At 46.6% G+C, this 21,590-nt stretch overlaps 1 protein-coding gene across 6 annotated transcripts in view; it reads left to right on the forward strand.

Moving 5' to 3' along the window:
• PSPH (phosphoserine phosphatase) overlaps positions 1 to 21,590 on the forward strand; it is a 42,999-nt gene that overhangs the window by 9,131 nt on the left and 12,278 nt on the right. For 2 of the 6 annotated variants that reach the window (XM_010380535.2, XM_030932168.1), the window contains exons 2-3: positions 8,777 to 9,068; positions 12,923 to 13,054. The gene's annotated coding sequence lies outside the window, so the exon portion shown is untranslated. Of the gene's footprint in view, positions 1 to 8,776; positions 9,069 to 9,914; positions 9,934 to 12,922; positions 13,055 to 21,590 lie in introns of those variants that run through there. The other 4 variants (XM_010380536.2, XM_010380538.2, XM_010380540.2 and 1 more) reach the window with 3 other exon arrangements.

Consider the following 21,590-nt stretch of genomic DNA (forward strand, 5'->3'; position numbering starts at 1 on the left):
GACGGGGTTTCACCGTGTTAGCCAGGATGGTCTCGATCTCCTGACCTCGTGATCCACCCGTCTCGGCCTCCCAAAGTGCTGGGATTACAGGCTTGAGCCACCGCGCCCGGCCAGCTTTTCTCATTTTTATCATCCATATTGGTTAGTATATTTTTCATAGTGTCCGCTTTTATTTTTGCTCCTTTTAGCTTCATCTTCACTTCTGTGATGGTTATTTTATCTGTTTTTTGGAGATGGTGTCTCAATATGTTTCCTAGGCCGGATTTGAACTCCTGTGCTCAAGTGATCCTCCTGCCTCAGCCTCCTGAGTAGTTGGCATTATAGGCACGTGCCACCATGCCCAGTGTGATAGTTATGTTTTTTCCTTCTACATCTTTTTTTTTTCCTTTTGAGACAGGGTCCCATTCTGTCGCCCAAGCTGGAGTGCAGTGGCATGAACATGTCTCATGAACTGCATGAACTGCAGCCTCAACCTCCTGGGCTCAAGCTTTACTCCTACCTCGGCCTCCTGTGTAGCTGGGACCACAAGCACTTGTCACCATGCCTGGATGATTTGTTGATGTTTTGTAGAGACAGTGCTTCACTTTGTTGCCTATGCTGGTCTTGAACTCCTGGCCTCAAGCAATCCTTCTGCTTTGGCCTCCCAGACTGCTGAAGATTACAGGTGCCTGGCTCCCTTCTGCTTCTTTCCTGGATTTTGTCAGTTTTGTCTTGTCTTATTTTGTCATCTTTTCCATGAATCTCTATACTTGTATTTTTGTTTTTCCTTCTTGGAAATAATTCATTAAGTTTTTTTCAGACAGTTTTGTTTGTTTGTTTGTTTTTTGAGACAGAATCTTGCTCTGTTGCCCAGGCTGGAGTGCAGGGATCTTGGCTCACTGTAACCTCCACCTCCCGGGTTCAAGCAATTCTCCTGCTTCAGCCTCCCAAGTAGCTGGGATTATAGGTGCACAACACCACACCCTGCTAATTTTTGTAGTTTTAGTAGAGACGAGGTTTCACCCTGTTGGCCAGGCTCGTCTCGAACTCCTGACCTCAGGTGATCCACTGGCCTCAGCCTCCCAAAGTGCTGGGATTACAGGCATGAGCCACTGTGCCCGGCCCAGATCTTTTTTTTTTTTTTGAGACAGAGTCTCACTCTGTCACCCAGGCTGGAGTGCAGTGGCACAATCTCAGCTGACTGCAACCTCTGCCTCCCAGTTGAAGCAGTTCTCCTGCCTCAGCCTCATGAGTAGCTGGGATTACAGGCGTGCACTACCACGCCGGACTAATTTTTGTATTTTTATTAGAGACAGTGTTTTGTCGTGTTGCCCCAGCTAGTCTTGAACTCCTGGCCTCAAGTGATCTGTCTACCTCAGCCTCCCAAAGTGTTGGGATTGCAGGCATGAGCCACTGTGCCCAGCGCACTCACATGCTTCTGATGTCTCTCCATGTCCAAATTTTCTCTTCTTACAAAGACACCGGTCAGATTTGATTAGGGCTCACTCTGAAGACCTCATTTTAACATAATCACCTCTTTAAAGACATTGTCTCCAGGCCAGACTAGGTGGCTCACACCTGTAATCCCAGCACTTTGGGAGGCCGAGGCAGGCAGATCACAAGGTCAAGAGATCAAGATCATCCTGGCCAACATGGTGAAACCCCGTCTCTACTAAAAATACAAAAATTAGCTGGGCATGGTGGCAGGCGCCTGTGGTCCCAGCTATTCAGGAGGCTGAGGCAGGAGAATCGCTTGAATCCGGGAGGCAGAGGTTGCAGTGAGCTGAGATTGTGCCACTGTACTCCAGCCTGGGCCACAGAAAGATTGTCTCTAAAAAAAAAAAAAAAGAAAAGAGAGAGAGAGAGAGAGAGAGAGAGAGTCTTGCTATGATAACCAGGCCGGTCTTGCATTCCTGGGCTCAAGCAATCCTCTCGCCTTGGCCTCCCAAAGTGTTTGGATTACAGGCTTGAATTTCCATGCTGGCCAAAACAGAATGTTAGAGACACACATTGAATTTACTTGGAAGGCTGATTCTTTTCCCACGCCCTCCCTAGGAAGGTGAGCTGGGTGTTCGGACCTTAACTCTGCCCATAAGATATTCAGACCAGGAGAGATGCCCTTGGGTTACACCCCTTGGGCATCTTCACCCCTTGGGTTACAAGGGTTTCAACACCCTTTCTGCTTGATTGAGCCTTGCCCTCAGTTCTTTTTATCCCTGCTCTGCTCTGCTTGTTTCAAACAACACATTTTTGCACTGTGGCATGAACGGCTCATCTTCAGAGAGTCTATTTTTGCTGGTGTTTTCTGGGATCTGCATCTGCCTCCTCCCATGTAACTTTGGTAGCCCTTGTGCAGGTCTTGGAGTCTCCAGTGACTTTTTGTCTCCTAGTTTTGTTGAATGTGGGATTTCTTCCTCATTCCCCCCCACCACCATATCTCCCTATCACTTTGCATAATTTCTAGGAGGAGGAAGGGGAAGATTCGGTCAAATATTGTCACAGTTCTTATATATAATCATATCGCTTTGTAATATAAATTTCTTCCACTTTTTCCATTATAAAGATAACTCACACCAAAATCCCAGCGCTTGAACCCAGAAGGCAGAGATTGTAGTGAGTTCAGATTGCACCACTGAACTCCAGCCTGGACAGTGACAGAGCCAGACCCTGTCTCAAAAAAATAAAAATAAACAAATGAATAATGTTTCCTTTTTTATATAGATATATAGACATAGATATATAACCATATACCATACCTGGATATAGACACACATAGAGATTTCTTTGTTCAAAAATGGGGTCTCAAATGATATATATGTTCTACAACTTCCTTTATTCATGTGACATATCATGGGCATATTTCCATGGCATGACTTATTTTGAATGACAACGTTTATATTAAATCACATTTCAAACTGTGTTCACTGTGCTCTTTCAAGACATTTATATTATTTTAATGTATTGGGTTTTTTTTTTTTTTTTTTGAGACGGCATCTTTCCCTGTCGCCAGGCTGGAGTGCAGTGGTGCAATCTTGGCTTACTGCAACCTCTGCTTCCTGGGTTCACGCGATTCCCCTGCTTCAGCCTCCCGAGTAGGTGGGATTACAGGCACATGCCACCACGCCTGGCTAATTTTTTGTATTTTGGTAGAGATGGGGTTTCACCATGTTGGCCAGGATGGTGTCCATCTCCTGACATTGTGATCTGCCCTGCCTCGGCCTCCCAAAGTGCTGGGATTACAGGCGTGAGCCACTGCGCCTGGCTGGCAGTGTATTGGTATTTAATGTATTGATAAGAAATATTACATTTGTTAGCACATATTTTATACACACAGATATAAAAAGCATCTGTATACCTACCATCCTACTTAAAGGAACATTATTATCATAATACCATTATTAACTCTACATACCTTTTCTCAGTCTCATTTCCTTTCTTACTTTCGGAAGTAACTACTGTCCTGAATTTTATATTGTAAGTTATCATTTATGACATTAAATGATAGTCTCTTTTTAAAGTTTCCAGTGGCTATTGGAGTATCACAGTAACTGAGAATGTTCACAGTACTGCTGTGAAAATTCTTATGTATGTGGCTCCTCTAATCATACAAGTGTCAGAGTTTTTTTTGTTTTTTGTTTTTGTTTCGTTTTTGTTTTTTGAGACGGAGTCTCACTCTGTCGCCCAGGCTGGAGTGCAGTGGCGCAATCTCGGCTCACCGCAAGCTCCGCCTCCCGGGTTCACGCCATTCTGCCTCAGCCCCCGGAGTAGCTGGGACTACAGGCGCCTGCCACCATGCCCGGCTAATTTTTTTGTATTTTAGTAGAGACGGGGTTTCACAGTGTTAGTCAGGATGATCTCGATCTCCTGACCTCGTGATCTGCCCGTCTCGGCCTCCCAAAGTGCTGGGATTACAGGCGTGAGCCACCGCGCCCGGCCTGTTTTTTTTTGAGACAGAGTTTTGTTCTTGTTGCCCAGGCAGGTGTGCAATGGCATAATCCCAGGTCACCACAACCTCCGCCTCCCGGGTTCAAGCGATTCTCTTGCCTCAGCCTCGTGAGTAGCTAGGATTACAGGTTTGCGCCACTACACCCAGCTAATTTTGTATTTTTAGAGGAGACAGGGTTTCTCCATGTTGGTCAGGCTGGTCTCAAATTCCTGACCTCAGGTGATCTGCCCGCCTCAGCCTCTCAAAGTGCTGTGATTACAGGCATGAGCCGCTGCACCCAGCCTCTTTTTTTTTTTTCTTTTTTCTTTTTTCTTGGGGGGTGGAGTCTCACTCTGTCACCCAGGCTGGAGTGCAGTGGCGTGATCTTAGCGCAGCCTCAACCTCCTAGGCTCAAGTCATCCTCCCACCTCAGCTTCCCAAGTACTTGGGATTCGAGATGTGTGCCACCACGTCCAGGTAATTTTGTTTATTTTTTGTACAGATTAGGTCTCAATATGTTGCCCAGGGTGGTCTTGAACTCCTGGGCTCAAGGGAGCCTCCCATCTAGGCCTCCCAAAGTGCTAGGATTAGAAGCATGAGGCACCACACCCAGCCAGCTTAATCATGCAAGTTTCTCCTGAGTGTCTTCCTCAGGTGGAATTGCTGGGTCGTAGAAATTTCTTGTGTTCAATGTTTTTTGTTTGTTTGTTTTTTTAGATGGAGTCTCGCTCTGTCACCCAGGCTGGAGTGCAGTGGTGCGATCTTGGCTCACTGCAGCTCCGCCTCTTGGGTTCATGCCATTCTCCTGCCTCAGCCTCCGGAGTAGCTGGGACTACAGGCACCTGCTACCACGCCCGGCTAATTTTTTTTTTTTAATATTTTTAAGACGGGATTTCACCATGTTAGCCAGGATGGTCTCGATCTCCTGACTTCGTGATCCGCCCACCTCGGCTTCCCAAAGTGCTGGGATTACAGGAGTGAGCCACTGCGCTCCACTGCTTGTGTTCAGTGTTACTGAATAACACCGTATTGTTTCTGGAGGGCTCGTTTCAATTTACTATACTTTAGAAGGCTATTTGCACTGAATGACTTTTAAAAAGAGTACATGATTCTAACATAATTAGCCATTAGAAAATTTGTGGCTGGGCACGGTGACTCACTCCTATAATCCCAGCACTTTGGGAGGCTAAGGCGAGTGAATCACCTGAGGCCAGGGGTTCAAGACCAGCCTGTCTAACATGGTGAAACGCCATCTGTACTAAAAATACAAAAAGGCATAGTGGTGCATGCTTGTAATCCCACCTACTTGGGAGGCTGAGGCAGGAGAATCGCTTGAACCCGGGAGGCAGAGGTTGCAGTGAGCTGAGATCACGCTACTGCACTCCAGCCTGGGTGACAGAGCGAGACTCCATCTCAAAAAAAAAAAAAAAACTTGTTAGCTTACAAAAATGTGATCTATAGAAAATCTTTGAGAGCCGGGTAAAGTGGATCACGCTTGGACTTGAGCCCAGGAGTTGGAGACTAATGAGACCCAGTCTCTACTAAACAAAAAAAACAGCCTGGTGTGGTGGCACACACCTGTGGTCCCACCTGCTCAGAAGGCTGAGGCAGGAGGATTGCTTGAGCCCAGGAGTTCGAAGCTTCAGTGAGCTGTGATCATGCCACTGCACTCCAGCCTGGGTGACAGTGAGACCCTGTCTCAAAAGAAAAAAAAAAAGAAAACCTTTAGGAACAGTAGTATGACCTGTATTACTTTTGACTAACCAATTGTGATTAAAACTTTGCAAAATAATTTGCTAATATTTTTATTATACCTTCATTATGCTGTATTGTATTTGGTTCTCATGTGCTATTATTCCAGTAATTATGCTTTCATTATGCTGTATTATATTTGGTTCACTTGTGCTGTTATTCCAGTAAGAAGAGCATTGAAGCTTTTTTTTTTTTTTTTTTTTTTTTTGCTTTTTGTGTTTTTAGACAGAGTCTGGCTTTGTCACCCAGGCTAGAGTGCAATGGTGTAATCTCGGTTCACTGCAACCTCTGCCTCCTGGGTTCAAGTGATTCTTCTGCCTCAGCCTCCCCAGTAGCTGAGATTACAGGTGCCTGCCACCAGGCCTGGCTACTTTTTGTATTTTTAGTAGAGATGGGGTTCTTCATATTGGCCAGGCTGGTCTCGAACTCGTGACCTCAGGTGATCCTCCCGTCTCGGCCTCCCAAAGTGCTGGTATTACAGGCGTGAGCCACTGTGCCCAGCCTGATGAAGCATATTTTAATCTGTTTCACAGTTTTGCTTTGTCTGGCAAGATTACCTCCTGGTTGTTACACTTATATGTGACCACTCATTAGTGTCTTCTAGGCAACTATATATATTTTTAATGTGATGTGCTCTAGCAAAACAATGTCTACAATACAGCCATCTCATGCCCACAAGTATTAATACAGGTGTGAGTGTGAGGTTGATTCCAGGACCATGAAGAGGTGACAGATTTTAATTAATTAATTTTTCAGAGACAAGGGCTTGCTCTGTTACCCAAGGTGGGGAACAGTGGCATGATCATGGCATACTGTAACCTTGAAATCCTGAGCTCAAATGATCCTCCTGCCTCAGCCTCCCAAGTAGCTGGGACTGTAAGCATGCACCACCACACCCAGCCAGATTTTAGTAAATACAAATATTTTATCTGAAATGTTTAAGAATATTTAATATTTTAAGGAATATTTAATATTAAACATTTATGAAATACAAATAGCATAAGTTAACTCTTCTAGCCTTCCACATTTACTTACTTGAGTTTCTTTTCCCCTCAAAATAAATTCTCAGTTACCACTTACACTTAGATACAAACATCTGGTGTTTAACATTTTGTTTGTTTTATTATGCTTTTGTTTTTTGTGTGTTTTTTTGAGATGGATTCTCACTCTGTTGCCCAGGCTGGAGTGCAGTGGTGTGATCTCACCTCACTGCAACCTCCGCCTCCCAGGTTCAAGCAATTCACCTACCTCAGCCTCCCAAGTAGCTGGGATTACAGGCAGGCGCCACCATGGCAGGCTAATTTTTATATTTTTAGTAGAGACAGGGTTTCAAATTGTTGTCCAGGCTGGTCTTGAACTCCTGACCTCAGGTGATCCACCCGCCTCGGCCTCCGAAAGTGCTGGGATTACAGGCGTGAGCCAGTGTGCCCAGCCTATTCCGCTTTTTAAAAAACTACAGCAGGCTGGGCGTGGTGGCTCATGCCTGTAATCCCAGCACTTTGGGAGGCTGAGGTGGGCAGATCATTTGAGGTCAGGAGTTTGAGACCAGCCTGGCCAACATGGTGAAACCCAGTCTCTACTAAAAACACAAAAATTAGCTGGGCATGGTGGTGTGCACTTGTAATCCAAGCTACTGGAGAGGTTGAGGCAGGAGACTCGCTTGAACCCAGGAGGCAGAGGTTGCAGTGAGCTGAGATCACACCACTGCACTCCAGCCTGGGAAACAGAGTGAGACTCAGCCTCAGGAAAAAAAAAAAAAAAAAAAATTGTGTTTTGGTGAGGAGGGTCCTGTAGCTAAGGGCAGAGATGCTGTGACCAAGTGTCCCACCCCAGGGATTGCATCCTCTGCGTGGGTAAGCAACGTAGAGTGAGCCTGGAGTGCAGACTGTCAGCCTTTGAGGTTTCAGGTTGTGTTTTAGAGTGGACCTCGATGCCCAGCTCTAGCCAGCTAACTCTAGTGGTAAATGTTTGGGGGAAACACCCATTATTTGTTGTAGTTAACATACAAGGAGCTGGGCAAGTGACGCATGGAATTTATATATATATTTTTAAACAAGTCTTACTCTGTTGCTCAGGCTGTAGTGCAGTGGCACGATCGTGGCTCACTGCAACCTCCTTCCTCGGGGTTCAAGCAATTCTCCTGCCTCAGCCTCTCAAGTAGCTGGGACTACAGGCATGCACCACCATGCCCCGCTAATTTTGTATTTTTGCTCGAGATGGAGTTTTGCCATGCTGGCCAGGCTGGTCTCGAACGCCTGACCTCAGGTGATCCGCTTGCCGCAGCCTGCAAAAGTGCTGGGATTACAGGCTTGAGCCACCGAGCCTGGCCAGAAAAATTTTAAAAAGAAATAGGCCAGGCGCGGTAGCTCACACCTGTAATCCCAAGAGTTTGGGAGGCCGAGGAGGGAGGATCGCTTGAGCCCAGGAATGGGAGCCCCCCCATCTCTATTTAAAAACATAAATAAAAATTAAAAATAAAATAAAAACAAGGTGCAAAGACTCATTTTGTTACTCATGGTTGCATTTTAATTGAGAATATAAGTAGTCTTGGCTGGGCGTGGTGGCTCACGCCTGTAATCCCAGCACTTTGGGAGGCCGAGGTGGGCGGATCACGAGGTCATCTTGGCTAACACGGTGAAACCCCGTCTCTACTAAAAATACAAAAAATTAGCTGGGTGTGGTGGCGGGCACCTGTAGTCCCAGCTACTTGGGAGGCTGAGGCAGGAGAATGCCGTGAACCCAGGAGGCGGAGCTTGCAGTAAACTGAGATCGTGCCACTGCATTCCAGCCCAGGCGACCGAGAGAGACTCCATTTCAAAAAAAAAAAAGAATATAAGTAGTCTTTGAAGTTCTTTTGGGACCTACAGTGCTGCAATCGCATAATGCCAAACGTGGATTTCAAAAGAGGCCCCCCGACGGGGTTTTATTAATTGCAAAATCAGTGCAGCGGTCCCTTGCTTCCCTCACCTACCCTTATCCTAAGTGGTAGTGGCGGCAGCGCGGAGCAGCTTCTGAAGTTCCAGGAGCTTATTTGTTCCTCTGCAAAGCGGAGGTGCCACAGGGCGCGGCTTTGCGAAAAAGCAAAAGCTCACTCCGCACCGTGCACCTCTCGGACTACAGGCGCTGAGCCCCCGGAGGAGGAGAGGGCTGGTTCGGGGAGCCCCTCCCCTGGGGCGGGGCCAAAGCGTCCTTCCAGCCCGGCTTTGCAGAACAGAGATCTGGTGTCTCCAGTTTACAGAAGCACTTGCAGAACTCATCAGAAGCCACCCCGCTTATCAGCAGATTTCAAGAGAGCGTTCAGTGGAGGCCCTGAGTCTGCACAGTTCACCTCGCTGGGAACTGCTCACCTGAGCGTTGGAGCCGGCGCTGGCCCCCTGCAGCCGAAAGGAGCCCCGGAGGCCCAGGACATAGCGTGAGTCCTGGCTTGTGCCTTCCCTGCACCCAACTTTCTGATTTTGCCGACTTTCCTTTTCCTCTTCCAGGCTTCCTCTCTGAGTCTACATTTCTTCTTAATCGCGTAGGCAGATCATTTCCTAGAATCTTCAGACTTGCTTTTCATTGATTTATGTTTTGGGTAACTTCACTTGCCTAATCTTACAGCAGCCGCATGTTGCCAAACAGCATGAATGAATGATGCAATCCCTTGCACACAGGAGCACCCTCAGTGCAAGATTGGGGCAATCCCCGAACTCAGAGTTGAAGTGTCTGAGTTTGTCTTCTTTCCCATTAGAATTAGAATTTTAAAATAAGTACTTACCGGATACATTGTTATAATGATACAACGTCAAGTTGGGAATTAAATAAATCATGCTTTCATTCATTAAATATATTTACTATATTTTCTTTTCTTTTTTAATTTTTTTTTTTTTTTTTTTTTTTGACAGAGTCTCATTCTGTTGCCCAGGCTGGAGTGCAGTGGCGCGATCTCGGCTCACTCCAACCTCCGCCTACAGGGTTCAAAGGATTCTCCTGCCTCAGCCTCCCGAGTAGATGGGTGTGCGCCACTATGCCCAACTAATTTTTTAATTTTTGTATTTTTAGTAGAGACAGGGTTTCACCATGTTAGCCAGGCTGGTCTCAAACTCCTGGCCTCAAGCGATCCACCCTCCGCCTCCCAAAGAGCTGGGATTACAAGCATGACCACTGTACCCGGCCACTATATTTTCTTTATGTATGATTTGCATATTATTACTTTTTAAATATTTGATTGACTGATATTGGAATGAGGATCAGGGAGGAAAATAATAAAATCCAAGATTTCTGTATTACAGTGCCAGGTAGGTTTTCAATATCATGACCATAGCCCTGTCATTTTTATGTTGGTGAAACAAAGTAGTCAGGACTTTTAAAATTTTCAAATTATTTAATATATGCCTTCCTTTCCTTCCTTCTTTTCTTTTCTTTTTTTTTTTTTTTTAAGAGACAGGGTCTCACTTGGTCACCCAGGCTAGAGTGCAGCGGGGTGCAATCATAGCTCATTGGAATCTCAAACTCCTGAGCTCAAGTGATCCTCCTGCCTCAGCCTCCCAAGTAGCTGGGACTACAAGTATGCACCACCATGCCTGGCTCATTTACTTTATTTTTTGTAGAGATGGCGTTTCACTATGTTGCCCAGGCTGATCTGGAATTCCTGGGCTCAGGCGATCCTCCCTCCTCAGCCTCCCAAAGTGCTGGGATTATAGGTGTGAGTCCCCATGCCCAGCCTTTTCTTTTTTTCTTTTTTCTTTTTTGAGACGGAGTCTTGCTCTGTTGCCCAGGCTAGAGTGCAGTGGTGAGATCTTGACTCACTGCAAGCTCTGCCTCCTGGGTTCACGCCATTCTCCTGCCTCAGCCTCCCGAGTAGCTGGGACTACAGGTGCCTGGTACCACGCCCGACTAATTTTTTTTTTTGTATTTTTAGTAGAGACGGGGTTTCACCATGTTAGTCAGGATGGTCCCAATCTCCTGACCTTGTGAAAAGCCCATCTTGGCCTCCCAAATGGTGCTGGGATTACAGGCGTGAGCCACCACGCCCGGCCTTTTTTATTTTTTAGAAAATCCTTGGACTAGGGTTAAAGGGATCCTCAAGGTTGCCTAGACCAGCCTCCCATGAGAGACTTTTTTAAAACCAGTGTTTTATTGATATATAATTAAATGCAATAAAATGCACTCTTTAAGTGCACATTTTGATGAATTTTGACAAATTTATTCATGCTTGTAATTATCACCACAATAACATTTCCATCACCCATAAGTTTCCTAGGGCCTCTTTCCAGTCAGCCCCTTGTCCCAACTCCTAGCCCTACTGATCTGATCTTTGTCATTATAGCATTTGTATTTTCTAGTGTTTCTTCTTTTTTTTTTTCTTTTTTTTTTTTTTGAGACCAATTCTCGCTCTGTCACCCAGGCTGGAGTGCAATGGTGCAATCTCAGCTCTCTGCAACCTCTGCCTCCTGGGTTCAAGAGATCCTCCTGCCTCAACCTCCCGAGTAGCTGGGACTACAGGTGCCCGCCAGCACGCCTGGATAATTTTTTTGTATTTTTAGTAAAGACGGGGTTTCACCATATTGGCCAGGCTGGTCTCAAACTCCTGACCTCGTGATCCACCCACCTTGGCCTCCCAAAGTGCTGGGATTACAGGCATGAGCCACCGTGCCCAGCCTCTAGTGTTTCATATAACTGAAACCATACACTATGTGCTCTTGTGTCTGGCTCCTTTCCATCAGTATAATTATTTATTTATTTATTTATTTTGAGACGGAATTTAGCTCTTGTTACCCAGGCTGGAGTGCAGTGGCGCGATCTCAGCTCACTGCAACCTCCGCCTTCAGGGTTCAAGCAATTCTCCTGCCTCAGTCTCCCTAGTAGCTGGGATTACCAGCATGGCGGCCCAGCTAATTTTGTATTTTTAGTAGAGACAGGGTTTCACCATGTTGGTCAGGCTGGATTCAAACTTTTGACATCAGGTGATCCGCCCACCTTGGCCTCCCAAAGTGCTGGGATTACAGGCATGAGTCACCGTGCCCGGCCTTGCTGGGTCTTATGGTAAGTATATGTTTATAAGAAACTGCAGGCCCAGTGTGGTGGCTCACAGCTGTCATCTCAACACTTTGGGAGGCCGATGTGGGAGGATCCCTTGAGGCCATGGGTTCAAGGTCAGCCTGGGCAACATAGCGAGACCCTGTTTCTACAAAAAATGAAAAATTAGCTGGGCATGGTGGTGTGCATCTGTAGTCCCTGCTACTCAGGAGGCTGAGGCAGGGTAATTGCTTAAGCCCAGGAGTTCTAGGATGCAGTAAGCTATGATTGCTTGGCTGTATTCCAGCCTGGACAATAGAGCAAGACCCTGTCTCAGAGACACACACACACACACATATACACACACACACACCCCTGTTGTCTTTGCTCCCTTGTAATTGGGCAGCAGATCCTTTCTCTGATTCATCTTGGAAGGCTGTTGTCTCTGTCCCCTCATTATATTTATTTATTGTTTGTTTATTTATTTATTTATTTATTTTGAGATGGAGTCTCGCTCTGTCACCCAGGCTAGAGTGCAGAGGCACGATCTTGGCTCTCTGCAAACTCTGCTTCTGGGGTTTATTAAGCAGTTCTCCTGCCTCAGCCTCTCGAGTAGCTGGGACCACAGGCATGTGCCACCATACCTGGCTAATTTTTTTTTTTTTTTTTTTGAGACAGAGTCTCTTAGGCTGGAGTGAAATGGTATGATCTTGGCTCACTGCAGCCTCTGAACCCGCTGGGTTCAAGCGATTCTCCTGCCTCAGCCTTTCAAATAGCTGGGATTACAGGCACACACTGTTACCAGCAGGCTAATTTTTGTATTTTTAGTAGAGATGGGGTTTTACCATGTTGGCCAGGCTGGTCTCGAACTCCTGACCTCAAGTGGCCCGTCTGCCTTGGCCTCCCAAAGTACTGGGATTACAGGCGTCAGCCACTGCACCCGCCCAAGTCTGATTCTTTGTCTATGCATTTAGTTCTCCCAAGAGATTCTCTTTCCCTCTCCCTTGCCTTTGTACCCTGCTAATCAGGTATATGTGATTTCCTGTCAGACCTGAACCTTGCAGAATTGAAGCCATAGAAAAGAGTTTGTTGACTCTACAGTGATTAAAGGGGGTAGGAGTAAAGCATTTCGCAGAGGAAGCAGTCTTAGGAAATTTTGCCTCTGACCCGTTTTTGTGCCAGTCGTACCAGGAGAGAGTGAAGCCAGTCTCCCTCTTTCCTGTTTTGTGTGTGGACTACGATGTTCATTTCCTCATTCTCTCTTTCTAGGCTCTTGCTCTTGCAGAATCCACAGGTCTTTCTTGAAGAAATCTGTAGTCAGAACTTTGTTCTGCATTTTTATCTAGGGAAGGAATAGGAAGAGAAGAGTGTGGTCTACTAGAAATCTAGCACTGGAGACACGTGAGTCCGATTTGCCTTTTCTTGGTTTTGTTTTTTTGCTGTCATTGTAATGTTTTTTATGCATTGAACTGTTAAATGTTTGTCTATTTGCTAGCAGTTCACTCTTTCTTGAGACAGAGTCTTGCTCTGTCACCTGGGCTGGAGTAGTACAGTGGCGCAATCTTGGCTTACTGCAACCTCCACCTCCTGGGTTCAAGTGATTCTCCTGTCTCAGCCTCCTGAGTACCTGGGATTACAGGTGCGGGCCACCACACCTGGCTAATTTTTGTATGGTTAGTAGAGACAGGGTTTCGCCATGTTGGCCAGGCTGGTCTTGAACTCCCGACCTCAGGTCATCCACCCACCCGCCTCGGCCTCCCAAAGTGCTGGATTACTCCTGACCTGAATTTTAAAAATTGATGTCAACTATGTGGCATGCAGAAGATCTCAGCTTCCCGGAATAGCTGGTTATATTATATATCATTTCAACTTTTATTTTATTTATTTATTTATTTTTATTTTTTATTTTTTTTGAGATGGAGTCTCGCTCTGTCGCCCAGGCTGGAGTGCAGTAGCTGGATCTCAGCTCACTGCAAGCTCCGCCACCCGGGTTTACGCCATTCTCCTGCCTCAGCCTCCCGAGTAGCTGGGACTACAGGCGCCCGCCACCTCGCCCGGCTAGTTTTTTGTATTTTTTTTAGTAGAGACGGGGTTTCACCGTGTTAGCCAGGATGGTCTCGATCTCCTGACTTCGTGATCCGCCCGTCTCGGCCTCCCAAAGTGCTGGGATTACAGGCTTGAGCCACCGCACCCGGCCGGGTCAACTTTTATTTTAGCTTCAAGGAGTACATGTGCAGGTTTGTTACATGGGTATATCACATGATGCTGAGGTTTGGGGTATGATTGATCCCCTCACCCAGGGTTTGAGCACGGTACCCAGTAGGTAGTTTCTCAATCCATGCCCTTCTTCCCCTGCCTTCTTGTAGTCCTCAGTATCCCTTTTTTGTTTGTTTTTTTGTTTTTACACAGTCTCGCTCTGTCGCCCAGACTGGAGCACAATGGTGTGATCTTGGCTCACTGCAACCTCCACCTCCCGGGGTCAAGTGATTCTCCTGCCTCAGCCTCCTGAGTAGCTGGGATTACAGGTGCCCACCACCATGCCTGGCTAATTTTTGTATATTTAGTAGGGACAGGGTTTCACCATGTTGGCCAGGCTGGTCTCGAACTCCTGATCTCAAGTGAGTTGCCCGCCTCGGCCTCCCAAAGTGCTGGGATTACAGGTGTGAGCCACTGCACCTGGCCATTACTGTGTTTTTTCCGTCTTTGTATCCACATGTACCCAGTTTAGCTCCCACTTATAAGTGAGAACATGTGGTATTTGGTTTTCTGTTCCTGCGCTAATTCACTTAGGATAACGGCCTCCAGCTGTATCCATGTTGCAGCAAAAGACATGATGTCATTCTTTTTTATGGCTGTGCTGGCTTTTTTTTTTTTTTTTTATCGTAAAATATAGCATAAGGCTGGGCATGGTGGCTCACACCTGTAATCCCCACACTTTAGGAGGCCTAGGTGAGCAGATCACCTGAGGTCAGGAGTTCAAGACCAGCCTGCCCAACATGGTGAAACCCCGTCTGTACCAAAAATACAAAAATTACCTGGGTGTGGTGGCACACGCTTCTGATCCCAGCTATTCGGGAGGCTGAGGCAAGAGAATCACTTGAACCCGGGAGGCAGAGAGTGCAGTGAACTGAAATCATACCACTGCACTCCAGCCTGGGTGACAGAGCAAGACTCCCTCTCTAAACAAAAGATAAAATAAAATATAGTGTAAGTGCATGTGCTGGGGATCCCAGCCCTTGTTACAGGGAACCTGTTTGACTCTCCTCTGATTCAGAAGCTTTTCAGAATCTACTGTGTACTCTTTTTTTTTTTGAGATGGAGTCTCGCTCTGTCGCCCAGGCTGGAGTGCAGTGTGGCACAATCTCGGCTCACTGCAACCTCTGCCTCCCAGGTTCAAGCAATTCTCCTGCCTTAGCCTCCCCAGTAGCTGGAATTACACGCACGTGCCACTATGCCCAGCTATACTGTGTACTCTTTCAATGCCCCTGAACCTGAACAAATTTACCCCTACTACCAAAGCAAATAAGCTTGGTTCTCGCAATTGTGTGTGACCTTCACAACCTCTGTACCGGCTTTTATTTTTTCTTACACAGATGAAGGTAAGACATCAGTCCTAACAAGGTGAAGGAAGTAAGGTGATCTTAGAAGCCTGTTGAAAGATACAGAGATTGAGAAGTTGGGAAAGCGTTTGTTTGGGCGAGGAGCTTTTTTCCTTTTATCCAAAATCAGGCCTCTGAAGCCTGGTCCTGCAGGAAAGGTTGCTTTTGTACTTTGGAACTAGGGGCAAGAAGGCCTTGTCAGCAGTGACTTTTTTGTTTTGTTTTTAAATCAGTTGGTCCTTTGCTTGCCCCAGATGAACTAGCTGGGGCCAGCCAGGCAGAAGTTCTGTTCTGAGCTGCAGAAGGCAGTGGTCCGGATGGGGCCTGGGAGCCGCTGTGTCTGAGAATCTGAGAATAGACCTTCCCAACGGGATGTCTTCTACCCCTGGCCCTGCCCTCTCCGTCCCTGTTAGAGCCAAATATGAAGAATCCAGAGTCCATTCTCCGGCAATGATTTTTCTGTGTGTGGAATTCTAATGTACACAATTTACTTTGAAGCAACTGACATTATTCAGCAGATTTTTTGCCCTATAGCCACGAGAATTTTAAATACACATGGATTGCGAGTCACTCCTGGTGGAGACAATGAAAAGAGGAGGAAATTGGCCAGGCGTGGTGGCTCACACCTGTCATTCTAGCACTTTGGGAGGCTGAGGCAGGTGGATCACTTGAGGTCAGGAGTTTGAGACCGGCCTGGCCAACATGGTGAAACCCTGTCTCTACTAAAAATACAAAAGAATTAGCCAGGCGTGGTGGCAGGCGCCTGTAATCCCAGCTACTCGGGAGGCAGGAGAATCGCTTGAACCCGAGAGGCGGAGGTTGTAGTGAGCCGAGATCACATCACTGCACTCCAGCCTGGGCAACAGAGTGAGACCCCATCTCAAAAAAAGTAAAAATAAAAATAAAGGAGGAAATCAGAAGTGTACAGGGAGGTACAGCATTTTCCAGAGCAGGATGGGAAGAGCTAAAAGGAGCTGTGGCCAAGTTTGCTCTGCTGCTCAATCAAGCAGGGAGGGAGTTGATACTCTTGTAATCCAAAAGGTAAAGGCCATCTCCCCTGGCCTGACCATTTCAGGGGCAGAGTTAAGGTCCTAAAATCCAGCTCGCTCTCCTAGCGAGGGTGTGGAAAAAGAATCAGCCTTCCAAGTAAATTCAATGTAAAGTGTGTCTCTTAACGTTCTATTTTGGCCAGCACTGTGGCTCATGCTTATAATCCCAGCACTTTGGGAGCCAGGATGGGAGGATCGTTTGAGGCCAGGAATTCAGGACCAGCCTGGGTAACATAGTGAGACCTCATCTCTACAAAAATATTAATAATAATAACATAGCTGGGTGTGGTGGTGTGTGCCTGTAGTCTCTGCTACTCGGGAGGCTGAGGCGGGAGGATCACTTCAGCCCAGGAGGTTGAGGCTGCAGTGAGCTATGATTATACCATTGGCACTCCAGTGTGAGTGACAGAGTGAGACTTTGTCTTGAAAAAAAGCCAAAAATATTCTGTTTTCTCCTTGGGACCACATTACAACCCAGGAGGCAGGTGTCAACAATTCTGAGCTGTAAATCAGGCCTAGTGGTCAGCTGGGGATGTGTAAATCAGTTCTCACTTTTAGTGGAGGAAATGTACATTTCCTTTCAAACTCAAGGCTGATGGTCTCGCTTTTTTTTTTTGAGACACGGTCTCACTCTGTCACCCAGCTGGAGTGCTGTGGCCTGATCTCGGCTCACTGCACCCTTGAACTCCTGGGTTCAAACCATCCTCCCGCCTCAGGCTCTTGAGTATCTGGGACCACAGGCATGCACCACCATGCCCCACCAATTTTTCTTTCTTTTTTTTTTTTTTTTAAGAGAAGGAATCTTGCTATGTTCTCAAGAACTGATCTCAAACTCCTGGGCTCAAATGATCCTGCTGGGATTATTACAAGTGTGAGCCACTGCGCCCAGCCAATCTCATTAAAGTGTCATTGGTTGGAAAGAGGTTCAAGTACCTGGTTTGCCTTTTTTTTTTTGCAGATGGAGTCTTGCTCTTGTCGCTCAGGCTAGAGTGCAGTGGTGGGATCTCAGCTCACTGCAACCTCCACCTCCCGGGTTCAAGCGATTCTCCTGCCTTGGCCTCCTAAGTAGCTGGAATTAGAGGTGCCCAACTAATTTTTGTACTTTTAGTAGAGACGGAGTTTCACCATGTTGGCCAGGCTGGTCTCAAACTTCTGACCTCATGATTCACCCGCCTTGGCCTCCCAAAGTGCTGGGATTACAGGTGTGAGCCACCGCTCCTGGCCAAAGTCACTGGTTTTTCAAACGTGACCAGTGATTATTTGTCTGATCATTTCGACAAGACTGGAAGCCTCTTGAGGATGGCGCCCATGCATTATGCATTCCTCTTTGGGTCTTGTGTCAGGGTGTCAGGGTTCCTGGGGACTGGCTTTGAGGTTCTGGTGCCTGTCAGTCGTTCTCAAGAGCATTGCCCATTCTTAGTTATGGTGTGTTGCCTCATGCATCTTCTTTTTTGGAGACGGAGTTTCACTCTTGTTGCCCAGGCTGGAGTGCGATAGCGCAAGCTCGGCTCACCGCAACCTCTGCCTCCCAGGTTCAAGCGATTCTCTTGCCTCAGCCTCCTGAGTAGCTGGGATGATAGGCATATGGTACCACATCCGGCTAATTTTGTATTTTCAGTAGAGACGGGGTTTCTCCCTGTTGGTCAGGCTGGTCTTGAACTCTCGACCTGAGGTGATCCACCCAGCTCAGCCTCCCAAAGTGCTGGGATTATAGGCATGAGCCACAGCGCCCGGCCTTCTCATGTACCTTCTTAAAAAGTCCTTTAGCTTGTCCCATTTATTTTAGCTCCTCTTAAACCATTTGTCTGTTTCTGGCTTCCTCTTCACTCACCTATGGTTCATTCTCCATTCTTAGTGGAATTGTGCTACAGTAAGTGCTGCTTCTCTGCCAATAGACCTGCTGACTTCAAGGTCTTTACAGCGACCCTGCCTGGTCATGTAGTATGAATTAGCTTGATTCCTGCTGGACCAAAGCCAAATGACTGGTTTCTTTTTATTTTTTATCTTTTTTTTTTTTATAGAGACAGGGTTTCACCATGTTGGCCAGGCTGGTCTCAAACTCCTAGCCTTAAGCAATCCACCTGTCTTGGCCTCCCAAAGTCCTGGGATTACAGGTGTCAGCCACCATGCTGGCCCTTGTTGAGTTTTTTTTTGAAATGGAGTCTCAGTCTGTCACCCAGGCTGCAGTGCAGTGCAGTGGTGCAGTGGTGCGATCTCGGCTCAATGCAGTCTCCACCTCTCTACCTCCCAGGTTCAAGAGATTCTCCTGTATTCAAGCGATTCTCCCGCCTCTGCTTCCCAAGTAGCTTGGATTACAGGTGCCTGCCACCATGGCTGGCTAATTTTTGTATTTTTAGTAGAGATGGGGTTTCACCATGTTGGCCAGGCTGGTCTCAAACTCCTGACCTCAAGTGATCCTCCTGCCTCGGCCTCCCAAAGTGCTGGGCTTACAAGTGTGAGCCACTGCAGCCGACCCCTTGTTCAGTTTTTAATAACTGCTTAGGTTCCACTCTATTTAATTCATAAAATATTTAATTCATGAAATATTTAACACCTATTGAGTGCTGGGTGCAGTGATAGAAGATAATTCAACTGGAGTGATTGACTGATTTTCTGGGTTGATGGGGAGGAAATAATGTGGTATAGGGGAGGCCACTTGTTCTGCACCATGAAGAAGTAGGACTTTCTTCATGACATGGGGGATATGGTGATTCCAGGCAGAGGAGCAACATTTGAAAGGGTGTAGAGGAATCAAAACACATGACATAGGCCGGGTGCAGTGGCTCATGCCTATAATCCCAGCACTTTGGGAGGCCAAGACAGGCGGATCGCCTGAGGTCAGGAGTTCAAGACCAGCTTGGGCAACATGGTGAAACCCTGTCTCTACTCAAAATACAAAAATTAGCTGGATATGGTGGCACGCACCTGTAGTCTCAACTACTCAGGATGCTGAGGGAGGATAATTGCTTGAACCTGGGAGGGGGAGGTTGCAGTGAGCCGAGATTGTGCCACTGCACTATACTCCAGCCTGCGTGACAGAGCAAGACTCCATCTCAAAAAAAAAAAAAAAAAAAAAAAAGTCCTTAGTATTCCTTGAGCCATAAATTGTGTGTTTGACCAGGTGCGGTTGCTCACGCCTGTAGTCCCAGCACTTTGGGAGGCCGAGTCTCATGGATCATTTTAGCCCAAAAGTTTGAGACCACCCTGGGCAACATGGCAAAACACCATCTCTACTAAAAATACCAAAAATTAGCCAGGCATCGTGCCTGTCTGTAGTCCCTAATGCTCAGGAGGCTGAAGTAGGAGAATTGCTTGAGCCAGGGAGGCAGAGGTTGCAGTGAGCTGAGATCGCACCACTGCACTCCAGCCTTGGTGACAGAGTGAGGCCCTAACTCAAAATAAAAAAAAGTGTGTGTGTATGTGTGTGCGCGTGTGTGTGAATAATGTGTGTGTGTAAAAATGTGTGTGTGTATGTGTATTTGTGGGGAATGAGATTGGTAAAATACATAGGCATGGGAGCCAGATCATGAGGACATAAAGTGTGTAATAAAGATATTATGTTAATGGCTGGGTGCAGTGGCTCTGGTAGGGTACAGTGGCTCACGCCTATAATCCCAGCTCTTTGGGAGGCTGAGGCAGGAGGATCATTTGAGGTCAGGAGTTCGAGACCAGACTGGCCAACATGGTGAAACCCCATCTCTACTAAAAATATAAAAATTAACTGGGCGTGGTGGCATGTGCCTATAATCCCAGCTACTTGGGAGGCTGAGGCAGGAGAATTACTTAAACCTGGGAGGCAGAGGTTGCAGTGAGTCAAGATTGTGCCACTGCACTGCAGCCTGGGTGACAGAGCGAGACTCCTTCTCAAAAAAAAGAAAAAAAGGATTTATTAATAGACACTGAAATTTGAATTTCATTTTTACTTATTATTATTACTTTTGAGACAGGGTCTCATCTCACTCTGTCACCCAGGCTAGAGTGCAATTTCATGGTCGTAGCTCACTGCAGCCTCAAACCCCTATGCTCAAGCAATCCTTCTGCCTCACCCTCCTGAGTAGCTAGGTCTATAGGCGCATGCCACTACACCTGGCTAATTATAAAAATACTTTTGTAGAGATGGAGTCTTGGTATGTTGCCCAGATAGGTGTTGAACTCCTGGCTTCAAGTAATCCTCCCACCTCAGCCTCCCACACTGCTAGGATTACAGGCGTGAGCCACTGCAGCCAGCCTGAAATTTGAATTTCATTAGTTTTTACGTGTCAAAAAATATTCTTCTTCTTTTGATTTTTTTTTTTCAACTGTTTAAAATGTAAAAATCAGCTGGGCATGGTAGCTCACACCTGTAGTCCCAGCTACTCAAGAGGCCAAGATGGAAGGATCACTTGAGCCCAGGAGTTTGAGGCTGCAGTGAGCTATGATGGCACCACTGCACTCCAGCCTGGGTGACAGAATGAGATCCTGTCTCAAAAAAAGTAAAGTAAAATAAAATGTAAAAATCATTCTTTCTTGTGAGCCATACAAAACCAGGTGGCAGGGTGGATTTGGCCTACAAGCCATAGTTTGCTGACCCCTGACTTAAAAGACTTTTTTCCCCAGGTCAACTTTAAATGGCATTATTCTGCCAACTGCATTGGTTGGAAATCATTTGAGCAGTGGGTTGGTCAGCTGCTTTGAGTCTGTTTTTAACCACAGTCTTTTCTAAATATAGATTACTTACATCATCTGTGTAGCCTTGTATTTGACATATTAGTCTCTGATGGGAGGCTGGTCTAGGCAATCTTGAGGATCCCTTTCGCCCTAAGTCTAGTCCAAAGATTTTATAAAAAATAAAGGCCAGGCATGGGGGTTCATGCCTGTAATCCCAGCACTTTGGGAGACCTAGGTGGGAGGATTGCTTGAGTCCAGGAGTTGAAGACCAGTCTGGGCAACATAGCAAGACCCTCATCTCTTCAAAAAAAAATTTTTAAATTAGCCAGGCATAGTGGTGTGCACCTGTAGTCCCAGCTACTTGGGAGGCTGAGGCAGGAGGATCGCTTGAGCCCTGGAGTTGGAGGCTGCAGTGAGCCATGATTGTACCACTGCACTCCAGTCTGGGTGACAGAGTGAGAACTTGTCTCAAAAAATAAATAAATAAATAAAAATTCGTTTTGACTCTCTGTCCTCTGCAGCTTGTACAGCAGTATGCTTCCCAGAGTTTCTTCCTGTACCTTCACCATTTTCCCCTTCTCTTTCCCAGACTCAAGTCAGGACGTAAAGGTGGTGGTCCTGCAGGCTCTGTCCTTAGAACTC

Source organism: Rhinopithecus roxellana, chromosome 6 (genome assembly GCF_007565055.1).
Source record: "Rhinopithecus roxellana isolate Shanxi Qingling chromosome 6, ASM756505v1, whole genome shotgun sequence".
NCBI lineage: Eukaryota > Metazoa > Chordata > Mammalia > Primates > Cercopithecidae > Rhinopithecus > Rhinopithecus roxellana.